This window comes from Notamacropus eugenii, chromosome 1, assembly GCF_028372415.1.
Source record: "Notamacropus eugenii isolate mMacEug1 chromosome 1, mMacEug1.pri_v2, whole genome shotgun sequence".
NCBI lineage: Eukaryota > Metazoa > Chordata > Mammalia > Diprotodontia > Macropodidae > Notamacropus > Notamacropus eugenii.
In genome coordinates, this window is record NC_092872.1 from 519,421,278 (window position 1) to 519,446,948 (window position 25,671).

A 25,671-nucleotide genomic window follows, 5' to 3' on the forward strand; every position below is an offset into this window, starting at 1 on the left:
AAATTTGTAGATAATATTAAGTTCGGAGGGAAAGATAATACATTGAGTAACAGAATCAAGATCTGAAAGGATCTTGGAGTGTTGGGATGAACATCATTAGATGACATTCAATAGGGAAAGAAGCAAAGTTTGTACTTGGGTATAAAAGATAACCTCATAAGTACAAGAAGGGAAGGCAAGGTTAGACTACAATTTTTCTGGAAAATGTCTGGGCATTTTAGCATACTAAGGCCAATGAGTCAGCCATGTGGCATGACAGGAAAAAACTTTAATTCAATCTATTGCTAATGCGTTAAGAAGGACACAGTTCTAGGAATAGAGAGGTCACATTGTACCTTGCTCCATTCCGATCTTTTCTGGAGTATGATGCTCAGTTCTAGATATCTAATATTTAAGAAAGACTGTAATAAGCTACAGAGTGTCCAGAGGAAAGCAACCATTAATGCTGATGGGCTTTAAGTCCATGATATGTGATGATCATTGAAGGAATTGGTCATGTTTAGCTTGGAAAAGAGAAGACTGAAGCCATGAAAACAAATTTAAACTCTCCTGTACATGAGAGTCATTCAGACACTTGAAAGTCAGTTATAATGTCCCCAGTGAAGACAAAAACTAGGAATCATAGATGAAAGTTGCAAAGAGATTAATTTAGGCTGGATGACAGGAAAAACTTCATAAAAGTGAGGACTGTACAAACCCAAAATGGGCTTCTTCAAGAAATAATGAGTTCACACTCCTTGGAGGTCTTCAGGTAGAGAGACTGGATGTCCACCTGTCAGGCATGTTATGGTAACAATTCTTTTTGAGAATAGGTATGCTAGATTGTTGCTAAGGCTTCTTCCCATGCTCAAATTTGGTGATTCTGTTTTGGCAAGAGCATAAATCAAGTAATACTGTGGGACATGATAAGAAAGATCAGACAAAGAAATAAAATCTACAAGAAAAGGAAAATAATTCAAAAACTTCTTCAGGCAAGACTTTTCCCCCAGGCAGTGTTATAAAGACAGATATGTCTCTACAGACAAGAAAGCAATTAATAAAATGGAATGAATTAAAAGAGAAAATACTGGTAAAAATGTAGTTCTTTACAAGTTATTTTAAAAGTAATACCATAATTTTTTTATAAAATCTCTGAATGATTTTAAAAATTCAAAATAATTCTCCACTCAAGTCTTCACCCAATATCATATCATGGCACTAAAAGTAAATTCCAAGTTCTGAGAAGCACCTGAGAAGAAGCCTGTCATCACACACCAGGTGTAATGATAATTTAAGGTTAATGGTGGGTGGGGAGAAGAATTAAAGATCTTCCCTGCCCATTAATAGAACTCAATATCTTTTGTTAATTTCCATTGAGGCTCTGGAGTTAGAGGATCCTGACCTCCAGCTCTGAAAAGTACATAAATACTGTGAGATGAGATTTTATTTTGGGGCTTAGTCACTGGAAGCATTTGTTTGGGTAGCTTGGAAGAACCTCTTCCCCCTGCCTTGAAAATCCAGGTGCTGGTGCTCCTCTCTCTGGAAACTATGTATGTATTTCTTATAGTTAGACATTTGGAAGGCCTGTATGTTGGTCTTTATTTCTATGTATTTTCTCTGAAGCTCAGGGTGCTGATTTTTCCCCTGAAATAAATGAATCCTACATATGCTTGATTAAAGTAGATTGTTGACCCCTCAAAAGTTGCTTTACTTTTAGAAAAGCAGATCTAAGAACCAGTACAGCAGGCCCTCTTGTGTATGCCACAGTCCTTGCTGTTATATATACCCTGTCACATTCTAACAAACTTCAAAGTCTTCAAATTACAGAGCTGATGACAAGGCAGCATGCGTAATCAAAGAATAACCTGGGTTTAGAGAGGTTCATCACTCCAAGGAGAGCAATTTTTTTCAGCCCCAGAACTCATGAAATGAAGGGAGAAAAAGAAATGAGAGGAGAAATGAGGGAGAGAAAGAAGGGAAAGAAAAAAGACCATAAAGTGTGCATGCATATGTGCGTGTACGTGTGTGTGTGTGTGTGTGTGTGTGGCTATTAGGTGGGAAAGGGAGCATATGTATATATAAAATTGACTGATATTTAAACTGAATTCATTAATATAAGATTAAAATGGACCAAAACTTAATGACTCCATCCAATAAGAAAAAAAATTAGAACAAAATCCCAAAATCGAAAGACGAAAAAAAAAAAAAAGGAAGAAAAATGTTAAGTAACAATTACTAAAAACTAAGGTGGAAAGTAGTCAAGGAAAGAGAATTTGAGTATCAGAATCAAGCTGCCTGAAAAATATGACCAAAAGAGGGAAGGGGGCACATACCATATTTCAAAAAAATCATAAACGAAAACAGCCCAGGCTTATTAAAACCAGAATTCAAAACAAAAATAGAATCATCTCCTAAAAGGAAACTCAAAATGAAAATTCCTAGAAATATTACAGCCAAAATCCAGAGCTTCTAGTTCAAAGAAGAGAGTCTGTACATCAGCAAGAAAGAATTCAAGTACTAAGGAGCCAAAGTCAGTATAGCACAAGAACTGGCAACAACTACTACAGAGGAGATACTTTCTTGGAATGAGATATTTCAAAGTGCAACACATAGGACATTTACATCAAAAAATACCTTACCCTTCAAGATTTAGTATAATACTCAAAAAGGAAAAAAAATGGACAATTTCAAGAATAGAGCACTTTCAAGCATTTATCAACACATGTGCTACTCAAGTCTTTATCTTCACCTCCTCCATCAGTAACTAAGACTCCCTCAGCTCTAATGAGTAAGTTGTGCTTCATCTTGCCAAGGCCCAAACCTCTAATATACTCCAACTATTCCATCTATATAAATGTGTATTTCCAATCCCAAATTTTCAGCTCTGGTTTTTGTGTTGTCTTCCCAATGAGAATTTAAATTTCTTGAGGACAGGGTAGTTTCCTTGCTTCTATTTGCACACCAACCCTTAGCACAGTGCTTGGGATACAGAAAACACTTAATAAAAGCATTGTGTATCTTTCTATGCACAATAAAAATACGAGAGATGAATAAAAATACTGAAATGAAAACGTGTATCAAAAGAAACATAAGGTAAAATAAATTTGAGAACTGGAAATGGCACCATCAATGCTGATGAAGTACTGACATTCTAAATAGAGGGGAAAAGACTAATAATATCCCTTCAGAATCCTAATGTCTTCAAGGTTTACAAAGAGAATTGAATTACATAGAAAGGGTCCCAGGCAGTTTTGTTTTGTTACAATGGACATGAGAAAAACCAAGGAACAATAATACCAGAGGGAGGAAATGAAGAAAACTGGAGTGTAATTTATTATTTTTTCATAATTAAGTTAGAGAACAAGAAGAGTAGGCAAACATGGAAGAAGGTGGGGGGTAGTGGGCAAGACAGGAACCTCATTTTTATCTAAACCAAGTTACATACACACACACACACACACACACACACACACATACACACACACACACACACACATTTTGGTGTCTTCATTCATTGAACTTAACAAGAAAACAGACAGGAAGGATGACAAAGGATTGTATTCTTTATCTAATGGTCTCAACCTCAAAAACCTCCCTCAGATAGGAATTACACACAAGAGATAAAGCAATTGCAGCTATTTCCACAATCTAACCATAAAGCCAATGAAATAATAGCAGAGGCCAATCCCTGACAGTACTCCCTCCTCACTGGTCACCACATTTTGGAAGAGCTGCACAATCTGACCTGTGAGTTGGCAACAGGATTCAGCTCTGTTCCTCACTTCTCACCCTGGCCCAACATAAAATCCAAAAGTCAGAAGCTTCTTGGGGCTATGAGGTCAACCAGAGAACTATAGAACAGAGGGAACCAGGGCAGGATGCCAGCATGTGAATAGCATTTAAAACTTAGGAAAAGGGACTGACATCCATTTGGGACTAGTTTTGTGCCCTCCAGAAATCATTTGAGTCAGAGACTGAAGTAAGTAAATATGAATTTCCCCAATGTGAAAGGAGACTGAGAGAACTTTGAATCCCAAACCCTGGAAAAACAACCCCCACCCCCACCCCCAAGGAGAAAGACTCAAAAAGTAAGCAACAGGGGAATGGGGGAGGAGAGGAGAGATGCTGAAATTAACATTTTGCTTTTTATCAATTACACGTAAAAAAACAATTTCAACATTCTTTTTCCATATTTTGAATCTGAAATTCCCTCCCTCCCTCTCTCATTAAGAAAGTAAACAATTTGAATAGTGTAGTCATGCAAAACACATTTCCATGTAAGTCACTCCATGAAAGAAAATCACAAACAAAATAAAAGAACCCAAGAAAAATTTGGTTCTACCAGTTCTTTCTCTGAAGAAGGATAGCAACTTTCATCATAAATCCTACAGAATTGTCTTGATCATTGTATTGCTGAGAATAGCTAAGTTATTCATAGTAGATAGATCATCATATAATATTGCTGTTACTGTGTACGTCTCCTGGTTCTGCTCATTTCACTTTGCCTCAGTTCATGTAAGTCTGAGAGCATAACTGTTCATCATTTCTTTAAAACACAATAGGATTTCCTCACAATCATATACAATTTGTTGAGACATTCCCCAACCGATAGACATCCCTTCAATTTCCAATTCTTTGCCACTACTAAAAGAGCTGCTACAAACAAATTTGTACACATGGGTCTTTTCCTTTTTGTTTTCTAACTCTTTGGGATATAGACATAGTAGTGATATCACATGGTCAAAGGGTATGCACGGTTTTATAGCCCTTTGAGCATAGTTCCAAATTGCTCTACAGAATGGTTGGATCAGTAAACAGCTTCACCAACAGAACATTAGTGTTTTAGCTTTCCTATGTCCCTTCCAATGTTTGCTATTTTCCTTTTCTGTCATATTAGCCAATCTGACAGGTGTGAGGTAGTAGCTCAGAGTTGTTTTAATTTGTATTTCTCTCATCAATAGTAATTTAGAGCATTTTTTTAAATGATCATAGATAGCTTTGATTCTTCTGGTTGAAAACTGCTTGTTCATATCCCTTGACTATTTGTCAACTGAGGAATGGCTCAATTCTATAAATGATTCTGATTTCTATATGTTTAGAAATAAAATCTTTATCAGAGAAATTCGCTGTAGAAAAATTTTTTGACAGTAATGATTACCAACTTGAATTTCTCTCTATCCTATTTTCCCCCTGTTTATTCTACTATCTCTTCTTTTACCCTGTCCATTCACAAAAGAGTTTTGGTTCTGAATTATACCCCTCTCCCCAAATTGCCCTCCCTTCTCTTATCCCTTTGACATCCTACTTTCCTGTATGGTAGGATAGATTTCTACACCCAACTGAGCGTGTATATTATTCCCTCTCTGAGCCAGTTCTGATGAAAGAGTTCATGTGATCCCCTCCCCATTTTCCCCTCCACTGTAAAATTTCCCTCAGTCATCGTTTATGTCAGATAATTTATCCCATTCTATCTCTCCCTTTCCCCTTCTCCCGCTGCATTCTTCTTTCTCATCCCTGAATTTTATTTTTTTGGGTAAGTATACTATCACATTCAACTCACACTTCTATTTTCTGCCTATGTATACTCCTTCTAACTGCCCTAATAAGGAGATAGTTTTAGGAGTTATAAATATCATTTTCCCATGTAAGAATGCCAAGTTTAACCTTATCAAATCCCTCTTTCCTATTTACCTTTTTATGCTTCTTTTGCATCATATATTTAAAAATCAAATTTTCTATTCAACTCCAGCCTTTTTCATTAAGATTGCTTGAGAGTCCTCTATTTCACTGAATATCCTTTTTTTTCTTGAAGGACTATGCTCAGTTTTGCTGGGTAGGTGACTCTGTTGTAATCTTGGCTCTTCTGTCTTCCAGAATATCAGAGTCCAAGTCCTCCAGTCCTTTAATACGGAAACTGCTAAATCTTGTGTTATGCTAACTGTAGCTCTACGATATTTTAAGTGGGGGGTTTTTTTTGGCTGTTTGTAGTATTTTCTCCTTGATTTGGAAGATCTGGAATTTGGTTATAATATTTCTGGGAATTTTTATTTTGGTATCTCTCTCAGGAAGTGATTGGGGGATTCTTTCAATTTCTATTTTACCCTCTGGTTTAGAATATTAGGGCAGTTTCCTTGGTAATTTCTTTAAAGATGATGTCTAGGATCTGTTTTTCAGTTAGGGCTTTCAGATAGTACAATAATTCTTAAATTATCTCTCCTGAATCATTTTTCCAGGTCACTTGTTTTTCCAATAAGATATTTCACATTTTCTTCTATGTTTTTATTCTTTTGATTTAATTTGTTTCTTGATGTCTCATAAAGTCATTAGATTCCACTTGCCAAACTGTAACTTTTAAAAGAATTATTTTCTTCACTGAGCTTTTATACCTTCTTTTCCATTTGGCGAGTTCTATTTTTTAAGAAGTTCTTCTAAAAGGTCCAGAATATCAAGGGAACTAATGAAAAGAAATGCTAGGAAAGGTGACCTAGCTCCACCAAATCTCAAACTGTATTATAAAGCAGCAATTATCAAAACCACTTGGTACTGGCTAAGAAACAGAGGGGCAGATCAGTGGAATAGGTTAGGTACTCAAGACACAATAGTCAAAGAATATAAAAATCTACTGTTTGATAAACCCAAGGAACCCAGCTTCTGGGATAAGAACTCATTGTTTGACAAAAATTGCTGGAAAAACTGGGTAACAGCGTGGCAGAAACTGGGCATAGACCAATGCCTGGCACCATACACAAGAATAAAGTCCAAATGGATACATGATCTAGGTATAAAGATTGATACTATAAACACATTAGGGGAGCAAGGAATAGTGTATTTGTCAGATTTATGAAGAACGGAGAAATTTTTGACCAAACAAGAGATGGAGAACATTATGAAGTAGAAAATGGATAATTTTGATTACATAAAATTGAAACGTTTTTGCACAAACAAACCCAATGCAACCAAGATTAGGAGGGAAGCAGAAAACTGGGAAAGAATTTTTGCAATTAGTGTCTGTGATAAAGGCCTCATTTCTAAAATATATAGAGAACTGAGTCAACCACAGGCACTCTTTTCTTTCTTTATTTTTAGTTTTCAGCATTCACTTTTATAAGATTTTGAGTTCTAGATTTTTTCTCCCTCTCTCTACTTCCCTCAAGATGGCATGTAATCTGATACAGGCTATATATATATATATGTGTGTGTGTGTGTGTGTGTGTGTGTGTGTATGTATGTGTGTGTGTGTATATTCCTATTAAACATATTTCCACATTATTCACATTGTAAAAAAGAATCAAAACAAAAGGGACAAACCAAAAGAAAATAATAGAGAAAAGATAATGGTTCAATCTGCACAATCTATGGTTCTTTCACTGGATGTGGATACCATTTTCCATCTTTAGTCTTTTGGAGCTGTCTTAAACTACTGCATTGCTCAGAAGAGCTAAATCTATCAAAGTTGGTCATGGCATAATGTTGCTGTTACTGTGTATAATGTCCTCCTGGTTCTGCTGTCAGTTCGTGTAAGACTTTTCAGGTTTTTCTGAGGTCTGCCTGCTCATCATGTCTTATGGCACAATAGTATTCCATAACATTTATATACCACAAGCTGTTCAGCCATTCCCCAATTGATGGGTATCCCCTCAATTTTTGATTTGTTGCTACCACAAAAAGAACTGCTATAAATATTTTTATACCTGTGGATCCTTTTCCCATTTTTATGATCTCTTTGGGATACAGACCTAGAAGCAGCATTGCACAAGCACTCTTTTCCACCCTGGAACCGTGACAAGTTGCCTGCTCCTCACAGCCATAAGGACTGGGACTAACACCCAAGAGTGCAACCCAAATCCACATATAGGAATGTAAAAGAGTCTTGTCCCTAGTGCCAGCAAAGGGACCCTGTAAATCTTCTTCTGATCTATTGTCCAATCCCCTCATCACCTATGGGCTAAGAGGTCTGGAAACTGAAACTGCCATTGTTGCCACTGATTCAGTTGCCCCAGAGGCCTGCTCCTGGTTTGCTGAGGCCTAGTTTGCACTGGTGGAACACAAGCTAGACTGCACTCCTCTCTCACCCTGGTGCAAAGGACCTTTCCTACCGACCTTCTAAGCTGTCTTGGGCTAAAAAATTGTTTCACTCCATCTCTGTGTGGGTTCTGCTGTTCTAGAATTTGTTTAGAGTCATTATTTAAAGGGGAGGGGTTTGGGGTAGAACTCAGGTAAGTCCCTGGCTTTACTCTGCCATCTTGGCTCTGCCCTATACCGTTTTTCTTGGGAGGGTGAAATTAACATCTCAGAAGTAAGAAAGCTCAGCTAAAGACCTTGAATGTAAACAGATAAACCAACATGAACATAAACCAAGAGGGAAGATACTAAGAACAGGGTTATAGCTTCTAGATCAGCTAATATTTTGCAGTGCAAAAGAAAATGAATCAACCTCTGATAAGGCAGAGGACCTTGAAAATTCCAAAGACAGGACACAACCACAGCAGAATATTCCCTAAATGGCTTCAAAGAGAAACAGGAATTGTGAAAGCTGAACTTACAGCCTACAGAGAAGAAATAATTGGCAGAACACAAAAACTTGACTCCATAGTAAGCCTCACCAAAGAAACAAAAGAGAGATTAACTGATTGGATATGCAAATACATAAAAGTGAAGAACAATCTGAAAGAAAAGAAGCAAAATAGCAACAATAGCATTAAAAGAAAACATATTTATATAAGCAAAAACTTTCATCTCAAAAACAGGCTGCAGAGAGAGGCAATCTGGGGATTATAGGTCTCCCAGAAGAACATAACAAGTCAAAAAACCTCAACACTACAAAGCAAAAAATAATATAAGAAAACTGCCCAGAACTTCTCAACACAGAAAACAAAATGTTAATCAAAATAATTCACAGACTGCTTTAAAAAAAGATGGTGGCATGGAAGGGAATGCAGAATACAGTACAAATGGGGAAAAAACTTCTTCAAATTCCAGGTAGAGAGTAAAAGGGAGCATTTTAAAATAAAAAAAGAGCAAGAAACAGTAATGCAATCTGAATGAGAAGGAAAAAGGAGGAAGAATAGACTAGAAACAGTAATTCAATCTCTTTCACCAGCACCAGGGACAAAGAGAAGAAAAAGTACAACAGGATATAGCAATATAAAATATGCAATAAACAGTCAAAATTGTAAACAAAGCTTCAAGTATAAAAGTATTTATTGCAGCACTTCTTGCTGGAGCAAAGACCTGGAAACTAAGGGTATGTCCCTTAGTGGGCAGTCAACAAGCATTTATTAAATACCCACTATGTGCCAAGCACTGCATTAAGAGATGGGCAAAAAAAGGCAAAATCCATAACCTGCTCTCAAGAAGCCCACAACCATAATGAGAAGATAACAGGCAAACAACTAAATATATTACAAGTAATTTCAAAGAGAAATTGCTAGGATTAAGGGGAAACAGAAAAGGTTTTTTGCAGAAAATGGGATTTTAGCTGAGACTTCAAGGAAGCCAATGAATCCATGAGGCAGAGACTAGGAGGATGAGTATTCCAGGCTTAGGGGGACAGAATGTAACAATAAACAAAGTAAAAAGACAGGCATGTCTTATGAAACGAACAGCAAGAAGGCCAGTGTCACTGTATCATAAAGTATGTGGATAGGCTTAAGATGTAAGAAAACTGGAAAGATAGGAAAGAGTCAGTTTGTCAGAGAGATGATTCTATATTTGTTCTTGGTGGTAATACAACTGGAGTAAATTGAATAGGGCCTGACCTTTGCTTTAGGAAGAATGTTTTGGCACTTGAATGCTAAATGGTCAACTGTAGTGGAAAGAGACTTGTGGCACAGAGAGATGATCTAGTAGGCTGGCACAATAGGCTCATGCCTAACAAGGACCTTCAACTGGGTGGCAGAAATATAAGAAAAGTATACAGAGGTGCTGTGAAGGTAAAATCCACAGAACTTGGCAACAGAATGGATATGGTAGATAAGAAAGTGACTTCAGGGTGACACCTAGGTTTCAAGTTTGGAGGAATGAGAGAATGGTGTACCCTCAAAAGTAATAGGGAAGTGAGGAAGAGAGGAGATTTTAAAGAGGAAAGATTTTGGGCAAAGTTTTGGGCATGATCGGTTTAAGACGTCTAAGGGAATTTAGTCTGAAATGTCCAGGAGGCCACTGGAGATGCAAGACTGGAAGGGTGGGAGAAGGTTAAAACTAAACAAACAGATATGAGAGCTCCCTGAATAGAGATGATAACTGAAACCATGGGAGTGAATGAGATCACCAAGTAAAATGGTACATAAGGAAAAGAGAAGATGACAAAGGACAGAGTCTTAGGAGATAAACTCATTAGGGGAAAGTTAAGCAGACTTGACATGGATACAGATACAGGAAATGATACTGAGAAGAGCCGCAGATAGGTAGTGACACTACAAGCTAGAGAAAGCGTACCAAGGAAAAGAGGATAATTCACAGCGTCCAATCCACAGTGTCACAGAGGTCAAGGAGGATGAAGGTTAAGAAAAGGTCAATAGATTTTGTAATTAAGAGATCACTGCTAAGTTTGAAGAGAATAGTTTTGATTGAATCACGACTTTAGAATCCAGACTACTACTGAGAAAGGAAAATGGCAAGAAGAAAGGCACTGGAGACACTTACTACAGCTAGCCTTTTTAGGGAGTTTAGTCACAAAATGGAGGAGAGACAAAGGTCTCAAGCTAGCAGGGGATGGGCAGATCCAGTCAGGCTTTCTGAGGACAGTGTAGACATGAGCATTGTTTAGAGACTGTGGGGAAGGAGCTAGCAGAAGAAAGAGAGACTGAAGATTACTGATACAGTGAAGGTGGGGAGGGAGGGAATCTCTTGGAGAAGATAGGATGGAATAATCACTTGTGTGTGTAGAGGACAGTGGTGGAAGGCATCTGAATGATGTGAAAAAGAGGGAGAGGAAGGGTAGAGGAGAAGAAGTATCTCTCAACAAGAGGCCTGAATTTTTAGGCAAGATTCTCAGCTAAGACCATAGAACGAGAAGAAACCATGGAAAGTTTGAGGAGGATTGAAAAGGTTTAAAAGAGTTACCGTGGTATCTGGAATAGTGAATCAATTAGGCAGCGTAAAAGGAGGCCCCAGTTAAGAGTATTTAACACTGGACAAGCAGCATGATTTCATCATTTTCTCCAGCTCTTATTCAGCAGCCAGAAAGTAAGAATGAAAGCAGCAGATGATGGCAGTAACCCAGTTTGGTGCTTGGCAGAGTTTGAGGGGTAGAGGGGCAAGCACCTGGAGAATGGAACATATAGTGGGGTTGCTTCAGAGGTGATGGCCTAGGAAAGAAATGAGAGGCTGAGGAAACCGAACAGCCGAGAAATGTCTGAAGCAATCCCAGTTTATGAACGCAACACAACATCGCTGCACCTTACGAAAGGCTGAAACCGATGTGTGCAGAGGAACCAGGCAAAACCCGTATAAAGTGATGCAGAACGAAGGGAGCAGGATCAGAACAGAAAGTTATATCACAGCTACGACAAAAACTTTAAAGATTTAACAAGTGTCAGCCATGACTCCAAGGGACTGATAATGAAGCTTATATTCTATTCCACTTTGTGATGAGTGATGGGCTGGCTATGCAAGATGAGATATATTTCAGAACATGGTACATTTGTGGATCTGATATGCTTGACTATGTTTATATTTTATAAGGGTTGTTCTTGGTTTGTTTGTTTATTTTTTAATGGATGGAGGAATCTGAGGAAAAAACAGCAAAAATAATGATAGCGATCCCTCCAAAAATTTAATGAGCAAGATATGTTACCGAAAAGTTGCATATAAAAAGACTATTAGGGATATGGCAGGAGAGCCTCCTGTTATGAATATTTCCATTAAAGGAAGATTGCTTTCATAAAATAATTATACAAACTATAACTCCATCCACATAATTTGTTTTTTAGATAAAGTTATTATTTGTAGCACTTGCCTAAGGTTAGGTATACATGTATTCAACTGCTAAATAAGAAATTTTCTGGGAACACATCAACAAAAGCTATAAGACCAAGAGTTATTCCTCAATATATAAATGGTCAAAGGATAGGAATTTAAAATTGCAATTAACAATCACACAAAAGATTGTTTTACTTCACTATTAATAATAGAAATGCAAATCAAAACAAATGAGATTTCACCTCAGAAAAACCCAATTAGCAAAGATGACAAAATATGAAAGCAATGAATATTAAAAGGATGTAGAAAAGAAGGCATACTTATGCACCACTGGTGGAGCTATGAAGTGGTCTAACCACATATGTATATGTGTGTGCATGTCCATGTCCATATATGTATATGTACATGGGTGTGCATACATATATTATATATACACATATATGTATGCAGGCGCACATGTGCGCGCACACATATATTGAAGTGACTGAAATGTCCATAACTCTTCAACTCAGAGATTTATTATTAAGTATAAACTCCAAGAAGGCCACATACAGATTACCATATAAATTAAATTATTCACTGTAATACTGTTTATTATAATAAGGAACTGGAAACAAACTAGGTGCTCATTAACTGAAAAACAGCTAAATAAACTATAGTATAAAAATATTGTACCATAAGAAATGACAGATTCAGAGAAACATGAGATTTATATCAAGTGATATAGAATGAAATAAGCAATATCAGGAGGACAAAATCTACAACTACAAGGTAAACAGAAAAAATAAAACTAAATACAATGTAATTATAATGACTACATTTGGATAAGGATAAGAACTGAAAAAAATATACTTCTCTCCATGCACTGGAGAAGTGGGGAACTGCAGGTCTGTAATGCCGCATATGTTGAAGGACAAGATCAATGTGCCGATTTATTTTACTAAATTTTTTTTTCCTTTTTAAAACAAATCTTTGTTAAAAGGAAATACTAGGGAGAGGGAAAGAAGGGAATATTCAGGAAAAAATGTACTATAAAACAAAAAGCATCAATAAAAAAAACACATACAAACACAACCAACAAATGCTGTCACAGATTATTAAATTTAAAAAATAACTTCCAAATAGTAAAGCACTTCTGTCATTTCAATAAAAATATACCTCCAAAATCACTGTTAAGAAAAGAAGCAAATGGTCTTGACTCAGACCCTATGTGGCCAGTCTGTTTTTACCACCTCTTATTCAACAAGGACAAGCTTGAGAATCATAGGACTTAAGCTTTCAAAGCTTTGTGAGGCTTCTTTCAGTTGGGCCTGGGACAAGACTTTTAAAAAGTAAGTCCCATTGTAGTTGAGTGAGAGAGAAAAGAATTCTGACGAGTATACACATCTACGACATCTCAATATGGATAGCAACAATGACCCCTATAAGGATAGTATTTGGGATAGAAGGAAATGGTAACTCTTTTTTGCCAGTTAAAATGAAGGGAGTGTAAAAATGGTCATGAATATAATCAGAAACCATGAAGAAGGGGAATTATAAAACCAGTTTCCTTTATTTGTGTACATGTTAGTTAATACAGGAAGGTTAAATAAATGCAAAGTGACACTGGGGAGAAAGTCAAAGGAGAGACAAAAGAAGGTGAAAAAGTAGGACAGATATTTCAAACAGTCCTCTTTGCCTAACCCCTTTTCTAAGGAGGAGGAAACTGAGGCAAATAAATGTCGTGAAGTGACTTACCAAATGTCAAACAGTACATCTATGGCAAAGTATAATTATACTCATCCCCCAACTCCACTAAATGTTCAGTCTCTCCTAACTCAGGAATTGAGGCTGTTCAAAAGGGACGAAGCTTGAAAAGGAATTTGAAAAGTATAAGGAGATGGCTAAATTGATCCTACATGTTTACCTCAAAGGCCTAAGCAATTTAAAATAATAGTTTAATACTTACCACTTAAACTCATGCATTCCACTGTTCAGCTTCAGGTATTTTGCTTCAATAAGAGAACATGCCTGGGAGGGAAGAAAAAGGGCAGAAAGACTTTTGTCAATAGGCATCTCTCATTTTCATTCATTATTTTCAAGTTGCAAAACTAAAGTCAAACATTTTTTATAAAGGGAAATACACCATCTTCTTTGTTAAGATCACAGAATCTGACAGTTGGAATGCAGCTTCAGATTCATTCTTCTAACCTTCATCTCAATTTTGAATCTCTTCTAATATTCCTTTGTTGCAAACCCCTCAGTGATAGAGGACTCATTATAGCACAGTCCCCTTTTAGGATGCTTAAAATCAAATCAAAATCTATTCACAAACAATATTAGGCACTAAGAGGTATAGAGAAGTTTTAAGCTATGGTCTATATCAAGGAGCTTATAATCAAATAAGGCAAATAAAATATATCCATTAGGTTCTATTCTCAGTTCTTCCCCTTCTGTCAAGTCTCCTTCCTTTTCTGGACCTCAGTTCCCTTCTCTGTAAAATAATCAGATCATTCCTATGGTGTTTCTCACTCAAATATTCTAATCCCAATGTCCATGACAAAAACAGTATATAATTAAACATGACATTGTTTACTACAGATTATATGTGCTGCAAGAGTTTAGTGAACAGGAAGGCCAATGGGTGCTAGAATTAAATGAGGCCCCAAAAGGCATTACCTCTCCATGCCTTTGTACAGGCTGTACCTCATATCCCTAGAATGTACTCCCTCCTCAACTGAGATAGTATTTGTAAAAGATTTTAGCATAGTGTTTGATTGAGGTTAGAGTGACAGCATTTAGAGAAGAATTAGTAGATACAATTTCTTTGGTGGTCACTCATCAGTTTCTGGTTTTAAAAAAAGCTTACCAAATATATATATTTGGTTATATCTTAGATATGTTCATTTTGAGATGCTATACAGGGTGTGTGTGTGTGTGTGTGTGTGTGTGTGTGTGTGTGTGTGTGTGTGTGTGTGTGTGTGTGTGTGTGTGTGTGTCAGGGATGGAGATCTGTATTTCACCTCCATGCAACTCTGATCAAGCAATATTCAAACAAACCTAAATTCCCAATGCCTTTATAACAGATTTGTACTTATGCACAAGCCAATGCCAGTATAACTAAGAACCAGATAGCCTGGAGATATTTCTAAACACCTATGAAAGCAACCAGAATTGACGCTTCTAGAAATATACAGTGGAGAGGGAATTAATCATGTCCCATTCAAATGAAATTACTGTCTCAGGACACAATACTCACAAGTCATGGAGAAATGGACAGGTACAAGACTGAAGCATATGTGAACACCTGAATTAAGTTTATTCTAAGCTGATCTAATGATAGATGCAAATCTGGCCTAATCAATTCTTGGCCCAAACAGTTGTTTCCAAAAGGATCCACAGCATTTCAGGTTTTAAACTAAAATACCAGAGTTAGTAAAGCCATTCATCCACACTGAACAGATTCTATGCTGCTGTTTCTAAGGGTCTGTCACACTTTCTAGGGCAGAGCTCTAGCATATGCTGTTTTCACATGACAACAAATGCATTCCAGTCACTGCACAACACAGCAATTCCATACTTTACTCAATGCTTATTAATTTGTCATTTTAATGTTAAATGTAAGCTCATATCTACATTTAAGGCAAGTCTTCACTGATGCTCATCTACAACATTAGAAATATAGTTTTAGATGCATATGTTTCTCAAAATATGCACATATACAAGAAAAATCTATAAAAACCCAAGCTGTTTAAATAAAAATAGCATGTAATTTTATTGTCCTTCTTCTTCATTGTATTTGTTCCTTTACTTCCTTTTTATCCACTTTTCTAGCTCCATGCTTGTTTTCTTTTCCATTACAATTTGTTTTTTCGTTTAATTTTGTTTTATTTTCTCCTAGAGCAGAGGTCTGTAAATTTGGGACCCAAGATCTAGGAGTTGTTTTTATATTTTTAAATAGTTGGGAAAAAATCAAGAGAAGAACATTTTATGACATGTGAAAATAACATGAAATTCAAATTTCAATGTCAATAAATAAAGTATTATTGAAACACAGTCATGCTCATTCCTTTACATACAGTATTCCTTTACATACAGCACATGACTGCTTCAAAAGGTGCAATATGACATTCTCATCACTTCACCTTGCTTAATAGCAAGCAATAACTTCACCAAAAATCACAGTGATGCCATTATGCAACTTGACAGCATAGGTCCACACAAATCACCATACTTTGACATTTTTTTTATTACAGCACATACCTATCAGGTCAAAACAAGTAGTGAGGGAGGAAAAATAAGCAGCTTTGTGATTATTTTTTGAGCTCTGATCTGAGACTGAAATTTTCTTAACGAGAAGAAATATCCTCAACCACTATTGTCAAACACTCAATAGCTTTGGAAATTAACCTTTTGCTGCAGACTTAATAATGTTTCTCAATTAATTTAATCTAAAATCACAACGTAAACAAGGACTTACACATAAACTTATATAACAGTAAAGTCAATTTGATGTCTGAATCAGAAGTAATGTGAAGCTGCTTTATGCAATTCCTATGCTGTCAAATTTTAAAACAACAGTGATGTCTCAATTCCCACACAAATTTGCAGTGGATTTATTTTCTGAGCTGAAACTACAGTTCCAGGAGGATTTTTCAGTCTCAATGGCAAAAGATTCTCGTATTTCAAAATCCATTTAACAGTATAATTGAAGAACTCCCACCTGCCATTCAATTGGAAGTGATTGATCTGCAATGGTATGACACGATAAAAGGTAAATATCAAGACAGGGCTCTAAAAGAATTCTCTAAATACCTTCCAAAGGATGAATGTGCTCAATTAAAATTCTACACTCATGATCTGATTTGGCCAAAACAATCTGTATTTTCAAAGAAATCTGTAAAATCTCATTACAGATAAGCACTTGTTAAAAGATGAACATTTACAATCTATTTTGATTATAGTGAACACTAATTATAAAACCCAATTAAGGGAAACATGTAAACCCCTCACCAAAAAAAAAAATACCCTTCTCTTCAGACCAATGTTGCAATAAATTATACTTCATTATCATTATATCTGATATTTTGTATAACTGAACTCTATCAAAAAATCTGTGAAAATTTATTTTCTCCCATTATGGTAAGTAGTTACATAATAGCCTCAATTTTACCTATTGGTCCAAAAAATCTAAGATATTTTCTATCTGTATCTCACCTTTTACAAAGGCCCACAAGATCTAAAACATTTTCTATCTGTATCTGTTATAATTTACATTCCAGACTTCATAATTTCTACCCTCAGTAATATATATTTTCACTTTTAGTATGTTATTTTTTTTTACCACCATTGTCACTCCCCTGCACCAAAACAGCATGTCCTAGTTCTCTCATCTAAATTTCTCTATCTACAATCTGAGGCCCTTCAGCAACATCCTCTCAACTCCCACGCATCTCCCAAACTTCATTTCTTACTACAACTGTAGGGAGTTTTCACTTCAACCAAGTTAATAGGTTTGTTCTTCCCATACAAACATGGGATTACACATGGCCTCTGATGGTGAATTTGCTACTCTGTGCTCTCTACCAATTCCTGCCCCTCCACCCACCCTCAAAATTTAGCTGAAACTCACATTATCTAGAAAGGAGTTTTCTAAGATTGTAGCAAATGTTGTTTGTGAGCCTTAGCAGCAGCACCTCAGCCTCCAAGAAAACTGTAGCATGTTGCCTGGGGAATCAGCACACACACAAACATGCTGGGTGCCCTTTAAGGCCAGTTATCATTTCATCTTTTCATGTAAATACATACAGTGAACGCTCAAAGCTGCTGACTTACTATTCTAATTTGCAATTATGTAAAGAGCAAAGCAACCCTACACATGCCCACAAAACATCCCATGGCAGATTCATATCACAAATCATCATATCTCCAAAGAAATATATACTATATAAATAATATCTGAATAATAAACATCATATATAAATTTATACATGCACAGTCACTAACAAATTATTTTCAGATCAACAGCTATTTGGACTTTTAGGTAATGTTTCAATTACAACAATTCAACCAACATTTATTAAGTGCCTGTTGTTTCTGTTTGTCCTTCCTCAGCAAAAAGGACCAATGACATTATGGGGTGATGTCTTGCTTCTCCTGTGAACTGAATATAAGTAAGGCAGAGCTGCACAAACTTGTAGATCTCACTCTCTCTTCCAGAGTCATCAAGGTCCAGAATCAGGAGAAAAAGTAAAGATGCCTGGTGATGACTCAGGATGCACTGGATGACCTTGGCATTTTTGATGTCTGATCAAGATCTAAGCTCTCCCAGGTACCTGCGCTTCAGCTGCCTCTGGCCACTGGAATAAATTGCTCTCATTTGCCCATTCTGCCAGGTAAAGTCTTCCATGCTTGAGGTAGACATCCCCCTAACTCACCAATAGGTTTGAACCCTACTGGGTTAGCCCATCCACCCAGATAGTTTACCAGTAGGGGGCTACTACAGGGGTATGGGGTGCTCACATATCTAACCCCTCTGATGTAACAGAGTGCTGAGCCTTTTTCATCCACCTATGGGGTTCACCTGATTCACCCAACTCTCACCTGTGGCTCTAAATATATATTAAATGCTAGGCATTGTGCTAAGTTCTGAGGATACATAGATCAAAAACAAAATAGCACCTGCACCCAAGTACCTAACATTCTACAGGTAATTGCATAAAACTTTATCCAACAATATTACTGGAGCATTCTAGATTTCCTAAAATGAAAAAAAAATCCAATGTAATAATATTAAAATAAAACTAACAGCTTTTTATTCATTTAGATTATTAGTGCTAGAGGAAAAGCAGCATTAGAAGGAATAGGGAGATGGAGCCTTCTGTGAAAAAGTTTTACTGGGTATTTCAGGGTACTTTCAAGAATTTCAAGATTGTTACACTGGTCCTTCATTAAATCTAATTCCCCTGAAAAAATCAATAACTTTTTTTTTTCTTTGTACACAGGAAATCTGGTTTTATTCCTAACTCTTGTGCTTTCTGACAATGAAACCTTGGGCAAAGTCATTCCATCTAGCTGGGTCACAGTTTGCTCATTTGTAAAATTAGAAGGCTGGATTAAACAATCTTTAAGTTTCCTTCCAGCTCAAACATTTTTAGAAGACTAGGCTTATAACTAGCACTACTCTCAGTTTATTAGTCACTTAAGGGTCTTGTGTGTTTGTGAGGCTCATAAATGAAAAGAAGGGTGGGTTGAAAAATGCAATGAAAAGCAGGGTATGTTGACTTTAACAAGGTAACTGGGCTCCTAGTCACCTCTCAAATTAAATCAGCTGACAAGTCTTGTGGGCATACCTTCACATCAAATCTGTTTTTGTTTCTCCATTTACAAATGACTATATGCTAGTTTCTACTCAATCATCTCTCCTGGGGGTTAAAAGCCACCCACGTTCACAAAAAAAGCAACCAAAATAATCTTTCCAAAAAGAGGGTTTGACCATATTAGTCCCCTTCTAACAATCTTCAATGACTATATTGCCTCTAGAATAAAATACAAACTCCTCATTTGGCACCTGAAAGATGAATCAAGAAAGATGAGAACTAAAAGGTTATGAAATCGGGGAATTAAGAGATGACTGATAACTTTGGGAAGGAGCAGTGCACTTGAGTGATGATGCCAGATTGCAAAGGGTTGGAGGTTGAGAAGTGGGAGTAGAGGAAGTACAGGCAAGTGTACACATTCTTCGCTAAGCATTTAGCTGTGAAAGGAAGAAAAGAGCTAGCAGAAAAGCATGAGGGGGTGGTAGTCTAGAAGAATTGTTTTATTTTTTCTTAAGGATGGGGGAGACCTAATGTATTTAGGCAACAGGGAATGGGTGAGTAGATAGGAAAAGACTGGCATATTGGAGACTGATTTGTAGAAGAGAAAAGAATGAAGAATGATGTCAAGAGAGCATAAAATATAGAGCATTGGAAAGGCAGGAACTCAAAGTCAATGAGCTACCTTTGTTCAACAAAGTGTAAGAGGGTGGGAGGGTAAGATGGGAGGACAAAAATATGAAGTGTTTAACTCCTTCTGTGTGAGGACTGTCCTGCGGGGGGAAAAAAACCACCACAACCTGGCAGTGAAATCCCAGGCAAGATAAGATAATATAAGTTAGTGCTAGACACAGACAGGAAGGTCGTTGACTTCCTCAAGTACCTTTCAGTTCACAAAGCTGATTAGTAACAAAGATGAATCTAAAAGTCAGCTTTCAAAAGCTCAGAGGCTTTAAGTCCAGTTCAAAGACTATATCTAATTTCCAAGGACAAAAACTAGCTAAGTATGGTGTCTTTTATTTCATGAACAGAACAGAAGACACTTGGTGATGGATTCTTTGGCAAAGGTAACATAAAACAAATACAAAATGATCTTCAGCCTCATGTAGCCCCTTCAACTTCTGCAATAACTAGTACAGCAGTAGAAAAGACTGGAGAAGGTGCTAAGTAAGAATCAGTTTTTGAAAACATCTATAAACACTAATTTAGCTTAGTAGTCTAAAAGTTTAATCCTTGTTTAAAGGCTTGTTGAAGTGATATATTACTCTTTTAAAAAAGCATAAATTTTAACATTATCTCTTCTCCCTCTATACTACTACACTTGATCGCATCAGTTCCCATGGATTTAATTACCATCTCCTTGCATATGATTCTCAAATCTACCTATCCTCCCCAGTTTCTATACTTATCTCCAAACTTGCATTTCCATCTACCTTTCAGAAATCTCATACTAGAGGTCCATTACACATCTTAAACTCATTATATCCAAAACTGAACTCACCAGCTTTCCTCCTAAACCCTCTTCTCTTCAAAATGTCCCATTATTGAAGGGCATCACTAACTTTCCTGTCTCTCAGGCTCAAAAATTCAATTTCACTTTTGCAACATCTATCATATATGCTTTCTTCTCTCACCTGACACTGTCACCACTCTGGTGCAGACACCCCATTCCTTCACACTTGGATACTGAAATAGGTAACCTGTTGATCTGCCTACCATAAGTCCCTCCAAACTTCAGTCCATCCTCCATTCAGCTGCTAAACTGATTTTCCTAAAAGGAACTTCTGACCATATCATCTCCCCACCTCAAACTCCAGGAACTCCTTACTTTCTTTCCAATTCTTTGCTCCCATCAAAAATCACTACTGCAAACATTCTGGTATATGTGGGCGCTTTTTTTTTGGCCACTGACTTCCCTGCGGTATATGCCATGAAATGTCTGGGTCAGGTAATACAGACACCGTAACCACTTTCTTCATCTAATTCAAAATTGTCAAAGTATATTTCTAAACTTTTATCTGATGAACTGCTATGAAAGGGTTGTGGCTCACAAAACCTAATAGTGATCATTGTTCCTTCAAGTCAAGGGGTTTGTCACTAAGACCAGCAGACCAATTCTTACCTTACTCTCAGTCAAACCTCCCTTCCTAGTAAGAGCATTTCTCTACTTTCACCCCAATCTGTACATCACCTAGTGGGTACAGCAGGCACCTCTCAGAATTTAAGAAGGGTGGGCTCCATGCTTTGGGGCAGAAACCAATGTACAAGACTCCCGCTGGTCCCTTTTGTTTTGGAAAGCCAGAGTGAATGGCACAGGATGAAGACAGGAGAGTCTGAGATGACAGGTCTCATTATATTCTCTTTATCCCCAAATTACCCATCTCCCAAAATTCTTGAGAGCATGGCCATCCTTAATAGTACAAATTTACAATCTCACTGTCATCTTTTACAATCTCACTGTCATCTTCAACACTTCACTCTTCCATACTCACATATCCAATTCATTGCCACAACTTCCACATCCATTCCATTCTTTTCACTCATACAGCCATAACCAAGTTCAAGCCCATATCACTTCTGATCCAGAATACTACAATGGCTTCTTAACTAGTAATACTATGTCAAGTCTCTGCACAGTCCAATCCATCCTCCACAGAGCTGCTAAAATGATAGCCCTAAAGTGCACGTCTGACCATGTCAATCCCCTTACTCCATAAAATCCAGTAACTCTCTATTGACCCTGGGCTCACTTATTTCATCTTTTTCTCATAAGTTTCATGAGTTTTGTTTTTACATTACAAATATTTACAGATTACTCTCATTTCATGAAAGTTCTCTTATAACAAAGTCAAACAGTTAAGTAAAACTAATAGTAACAGTGACTTCATCTGAAACAGTATGCAACACATTCCACATCTGTAGCAAGCACCCTTCTAGTTTTTTTTAATAAAAAGAACTTTATTTTCTCTCCCTCCCATTCCTCATCCCATTGGGGAAAAAAATAAAGAAAACCAATTCCTTGTAATAAATACACAGTCAAGCAAAAAAAAAAAATCCCATATTGGCTGTATAACACATATAGTCCATTCAGCACAAATCCATTACTTCTTTCTAACAGACATGTCACAGCATCAGCCCTTTGCAATTATGAATGGTTATTGTATTGATCATAAGTGTTATCACTTTCAAAATTGTTTTTACAATACTGTCGTTTCTGTAAAAATTGTTCTGATTCTGCTCACTTTACTCTGTAGCAGTTTATAAAAGTCAAAATTTTCATAATATTGACGGTATCCTTTAAATGGCTGGTCTACTTGCTTCACTCAGCATCAGTTTCTATAGGTCTTTCCAGACCTTTCCAATGTTTATCATTTTCCTTTTTTTATCATTTTTACAACTCTGATATATAACCTTAATAAGCTAATATACACAATCTAGAGGCAAATACTCAAAAAATTTTTTTACTGATGGAGTGTAGGAACTGAGATCATTTCTCCAGAGGAATTCAGGCACAATTAAATAAATGAAAACTAAAATGAAAATGTTTGTTCCAGGAAACTCTAGATTTAAGAGTTGGAAGTGACATAAGAGATAATATAGTCCAAGTCAAATGTGGTTTAAAAACTCCTTGGGATCCCTGAGAGCCTTTCAGAGGGCTCTAGAGTTCCTAACAATTTCATAATGATATTAAGACATTATTTACCTATTAAAATATTCTTCTCTTTTCCAATTACATATCTATGTGAGGTTGGAATTTCATATATTTAATCAAAATAATAAATCACAACAGATTGATGCAAAAGTAGCTATGAGGATTCAGTTGTTTTCCATTGAGCAAGACAATACAGATTTTCAAAAACATATAAAATGATGCCACTCTTCCCATTGATTTTTTTCAATCCTGGAGAAGTTATTTTCATTAAAATTTAATATTTGTTAATAAAATATTTCTATTTCTCATTGATATTTTTAAATTATAATTGTAACTTCTAATAAATTAAAAAACAACATATATAATCCACATAAACAAAATTCCTTTGGAGAACCAAAAGACTTGTGAATCACCGACCTAGATGAATAGTTGGGAAAACTAAGGCCACCCAAGGAAGTTAAATGACTTGCACCATTTCACAATTATTAAGTATCAGAAATGAGATTCAAATTCAAATACCCTAATTTTAAATAACCTTACTCTTGTACAGCATATTATACTCCAAGATTTAATAGTCAAAAACTGGAGCAGGAAGATAAACTGGGAACTTAGTAGATGATGTCAAGAACCCATTCTATTCCTAAAATGTCTGTAATTGATCTAAAAATAATTAAGCCACAAGGATTCATGATAGCATATATCTGTATGGTCCAAGAATTCTACTTTCGAGCAGGGTATCTGGCTGGATACTTATTTTTGTCCCCATAGTTCACCTTCAATATCAATCTGCATCAAAGTAGCTAGTTATAAGGGGAGTTGGATATGATTTTCTAAAAATGAAATTAAAAGTTATCCCTGTGACTGTTAAAATTCCTAGGTTCTAGAAAGGCCTGTCCTAGAGTAAAATTCTCAAGTTTTAGTCACAAGTGCCTCAAGAAAAGACAATTCCATGCATTAGACACACACACACACACACACACACACACACACACACACACATATACATACACACACACAACCTACTTATTATAAAGGAGTTTTTGAGCACTGCATACTTAGTAAGTGAAAGACACTCTGGACAATATAAAAATGAACAACTTAAAATTATATAGCAACTTCATTAAGTCTTCAAGCACTTACCAGCTGTGTGACATAGGCAAGTCACTTAACCCTGTTTGCCTCAGTTCCTCATCTGTAAAATGATCTGGAGAAGGAAATGGCAAACCACTCCAGTGTGTCTGCTTTTTCTGGAAGACCCATAGTGAATAAGAACTCATTCTTGAAGCATTTGAAATCCCACTTGCCACCTTAGTTCCTCATATGGCTCTCCCATACCAACTAGCTTGTTGAAGGATATGATAATCTGAGCTGCATGGAACAAAGAATCAAAGCAGAAGATAGCTTTGAGGCATGTAAACTCCATAAACTGAAAAAGGGCCTACCGGAGGGGCTTGCATAACTCAATGAAACTATGAGCTATGCCATGCAGGGTTACTCAAAACAGACAGGTCATAGAGGAGAGTTTTGAAAAGAGGCGATCCACTGGAGAAGGAAATAGCAAACCACTCTAGTATCTTTGTCAAGAAAACTCCATGGACACTACTAAAATGAGGAAAGAGATGACATCAAAATATGAGCCCCTCAGGTTGGAAAGTGTCCAAAATGCTACTGTGGCAAAGGGGAAGACAACTATAAGTAGCTTCAGTACTAATCGAAGTGGCTGGGCCAAAGCTGAAAGGAAGTTCAGCTGTGGATGTGTTTAGTGATGCTGTGAAGATCAATATTGCATAGAAACCTGAGATGTAAGATCTGTGAACCAAGGTAAGCTGGATGTGGTCAAACAGGAATGTAAACATTAATATCTTGGGTAGCAGTGAATTTAAATGGATGGGATCACTACATATAGTACTGTGGGTAAGAATCCCTTAGAAGAAATGAAGTAGTCCTCATGGTCAATTAAAAAAATGAGAAAAACAGTATTGGGGTATAATTTAAAAAACACCAGAATGGTATCTATTCAAATCCAAGGCAAACCATTCAACATCACAGTAATAAGAATCTATGCTTCAACCACTGATGCCTAAAGAGGCTAAAGTTGATTAGTTCTATGAAGACTTACAACATCTTCTAGAAATAACAACCAAAAAAGACATCACATTCATAAGGGATTGGAAGGCTAAAGTAGGAAATCAAAAGATAATGGCAATAACAGGCAAGTTTGCCTTTGAAATACACAATGAAGCAGGGCAGAGACCAACAGAGCTTTGTCAAGATAATTCACTGGTCATAACAAACACTCTTTTTCAACAATTCAAAAAGCGACTCTACACATGGACAGCACCAAGCAGTCAGTAAAGAAATCAGACTGATTATATACTTTGTAGGCAAAAGTGAAGAAGCTCTATACAGTCAGTTAAAACAAGATCTGAAGTTGATTATGGATCAGATCATGAGCTTCTTAATGCAAAATTCAGATTTAAACTGAAACCATCAGACCATATAGGCATGACCTAAATAATATTCCTTGAGAAGTGGAGGTGATGAATAGACTTAAGGTATTAGATCTGACAGATTACCTGAAGAACGATGGACAGAGGTGAGGAATATTGTACAGGAGGCAGCAACAACAACAAAAAAACATCCAAAAGAAAAAGAGCAAAAACAAGCAAAATGGCTGCCTGATGGCACTTTACAAATAGTTGAAGAAAGAAGGAAAACAAAAGGGAAATGAGAAAGGAAAAGAACTGACTACAGAATTCCACAGAATATCAAGGAGAAGTAAGGTTATCTTAAATGAGCAATACAGAGCAATGCAAAGAAATA

The 25,671-nt window shown here is 36.6% G+C and overlaps 1 protein-coding gene across 5 annotated transcripts in view; it reads right to left on the reverse strand.

The window, feature by feature from the left end:
* The window catches only part of NCOA3 (nuclear receptor coactivator 3), a 209,903-nt gene that overhangs the window by 100,272 nt on the left and 83,960 nt on the right, over positions 1 to 25,671 (reverse strand). For 4 of the 5 annotated variants that reach the window (XM_072633632.1, XM_072633628.1, XM_072633633.1 and 1 more), the window contains exon 2: positions 13,850 to 13,911. The exons of the other annotated variant lie outside the window; for it this stretch is intronic. The gene's annotated coding sequence lies outside the window, so the exon portion shown is untranslated. The remainder of the gene's footprint in view (positions 1 to 13,849; positions 13,912 to 25,671) is intronic. 5 annotated transcript variants of the gene reach the window in all.